We start from the raw sequence: 3,314 nt of genomic DNA on the forward strand, positions 1-3,314 counted from the left end.
ACCCTGGCCCCGCCCCCGCCGCTCCCCGGAGGGGCGGGAGAGGCGCGGCGAGCGCTGATTGGACAATGCGGGGGCGTTGGCGACTCCGAGCCAGCCAATGGGAGCGCAGTGCGCTGGGCCGGAGCGCCCGGGGATGTCCGGCAGTGTCCGGGGATGTCCGACGATGTCCGGAGATGTGGGGATGTCCGGCAATGTCCGTGGATGTCCGACAATATCTGAGGATGTCCGGCAGTGTCCGGGGATGTCCCGACAGCATCTGCAAATGTCCGGGGATGTCTGGCAATGTCCGGCCGGATCACCGAGGGAAACCCAGGGGAAACACCCAGGGTTTACCCACAGGGCCTCCAGAGAGTGTGTCCAGTTCTGGTCACCTCGGTTCAGGGAGGACAGTCGGGTGATGGAGTGTGTCCAGAGAAGGGTGAGGAATCTGGTGAAGGGTCGGGAGCAGGAGGAGCGGCTGAGGGAGCTGGGGGTGTTTAGCCTGGAGAACAGAAGGCTCAGGGATGATCTTGTCACTCTCTACAGCTCCCTGGCAGGCTGTACCCAGAGGGGAGTCAGCCTCTTCTGCCAGGCAAACAGCAACAGGACAGGAGAAAATGGCCTGAAGCTGCAGGAAGGGAGGTTCAGGGTGGACATTAGGAAGAAGTTCTTCACACAACAGGGCATGAGACATTGGAATGGCTGCCAAGGGCATGGTGGTCACTGTCCCTGGACAGACTGGATGTGTCACTCAGTGCCATGATCTAGTTGACATGGTGGAGATCACTCAAAGGTTGGACTTGATGACCTCAGAGGTGTTTTCCAACCTAACTGATCCTGTGACCCTGGAGAAAGGGCTCTGCCAAGGCACCTTGGAAGATGTTTTATTCATGTCCCCAAGGCCATAGTGGGGACAGAGGTGTGGCTGCCAGTGGCTCCTGAGCACAGCCTGTGTCACAGACATGTTTTATGGAAAATCTTTTCCTTAGGATTTTTTCTCCTGAGAAGCTGAAAGGCCTCAGGAACAAAATGTAAACAATGATTATCTGCTGCTGTGGAATGCAACAGGTGCATCTGTGATTGGCCCATGCTGGTTGTTTCTAATTAATGGCCAATCACAGCCCAGCTGTCCAGACTGTCTCCATCAGTCACAAGCCTTTGTTATTCATTCCTTCTTTTTCTATTCTTAGCTAGCCTTCTGATGAAATCCTTTCTTCTATTCTTTTAGTATAGTTTTAATATGATATATTTATCATAAAATAATAAATCAGCCTTCTAAAACATGGAGTCAGAGCCTCATCTCTTCCCTCATCCTGGGACCCCTGCAAACACCATCATACAGCCTGTGGCAGTGGCTGTTTGTCTGGTTTGGAGGCAATTCCCACTGCACCTGAGGGGTCTGTGAGGGGCTTCATGCTGGGACAGCAGTGAGCTGCTCTCCTAAAAAGGCCATGGGGTTGTGCAGGCATTGCCCAGATCAGCAAGGTGGGAGAGAGGAGCAGGCAGGGCAGGAAGCCTGGTGAATCATGGAATGGTTTGGGTTGCAAGGGAGTGAATGACCATCCTGTTCCACCCCCCTGTCATGGGCAGGGACACCTTCCAGATTGATCAGAGCCACATCCAGCCTGGTCTTACACACTTCCAGGGATCCAGGGGCAGCCACACCTTCAGGAACCCTGTGCCCGTTCCTCACAACCCTCACAGTAAAGAATTTCTTCCTAATTTGTATTGAAACCCTGCCTTCCTTCAGCCTAAGGCCATTGTGAGAATGTGACCATGAGTTATTCAGTGTCACAACAGCTCCATCCTCACTTTTGTGAACAGGGCTTGATGGTTTGGAACTCAGGGTGCAGGTGAATTTAATACACTCCATGCCAATTATCTCACAGTAATTCTTAAAACGTTGCTCTAGATTATTCAGAAAGTTTAAAAAACCAAAACAAGACAAAAAAACCCCCAAACCAAACAAACAAAACCACAGAAATCCTTGCATGAAAGCAGAAGATACTGAAAGGCCTTACCAAAGAGAAGCTCCTCAAGAATGCAGCCTGTGGCTCTGCAAAGTCCAAGCAGCAATTTCTTCTGTATCTATAAAAAGTACCAATACAGAGAAAAGCAGTTCAAGGTAGTTTATTTTAGGACATGAGATTCACCCTGAAATGTTCCTTGTGTTTCAGGCCATGGTAGGAGTTGAGACAGCTGCATGTCTCCATCTGCACATGGTATACATTATATGGAGCTATTTGGAGAATATTGCATGCTGTAGGAACAGGAAAAATAAGAAATAGGATGTTTTAATCAAGTGGTAAAAATGACAGAAAAGACTTTCCAAATGGATGTGACTGGTCTAAAGCTGAGGGACCAGTTTCAGCATTAAAAAGTCAAGGGTTTGTCTCTCTGGTAAGAAAATGGAGCATGATTAGAATGTAGGGTGAAATTTATGAAAAAAATGCAGCAAAAACATTGAGCAATTAAAAACAAATCAAGAGAAGAGCCAGATATTTTATATTTGCTATAGATAGAGACACTGAAGCAGCTGTCGCATTACATTGTTAAAAATTCACAACTTGCAGAGAAAAATTCACATCAATGACAAATTACAGAATGACAGTCACAGAAAATTCTGAGTTTAAGGGACCCACAAGGATCATCAAAATACAATTTCTGATTGAAATGACACTGCTTTTTCCCTACCCTCCATATTCTAATTTTACTACAGAAGAGTTTACTAGAAAATAGTGTTCTTAAACACAACAATTATTTACTCCAAATCATAGTTTGCTTAATTAACTGCATCTGAAATATGCTATAAAGTGACATTGGCACAAGTAACCCTTGGCCTCACTGGTAAAACATCAGTTGGAAAAACATGTGGAATAAGATTGTGGTTTGCAGACACAATTTATCTGGTGCAGATAAATTATGGGATGGCACAGAGTGGCTGCAAGGGAAAAAAAGAGTTTTGGGTTTCTTTTGCCTTTAACATGTGTTTTTCACAGAGGTATGTACAGCTTTTTAGTGGTTTAAACAGATTGTTAATTACACAGAAGTTTTGTACCACTTCTGTGAATGCTTCTTATGCAAAACTACAGGAGTAGCCAAGGAGGGATATCCACACCTGTTGCAGACATCTTTTATGAAAAATCCCCAAAAATCTACTTTTTCACCCTATGATAAATTTATTATTATTGTACTTAACAGTCATGGCTTGCAGATCTTCATATAAGGTTGGTAATTTGCTCCATGGGTCATAATCAAACCCACAGGTACCTTGGGCTCTGTGCCAAGGTCTCTGAGCCCCTGGCAGGGGTCTGGGCTGCTCTGGACAGCCAGAG

Source organism: Zonotrichia albicollis, chromosome 2 (assembly GCF_047830755.1).
Source record: "Zonotrichia albicollis isolate bZonAlb1 chromosome 2, bZonAlb1.hap1, whole genome shotgun sequence".
Taxonomy (NCBI): Eukaryota; Metazoa; Chordata; class Aves; order Passeriformes; family Passerellidae; genus Zonotrichia; species Zonotrichia albicollis.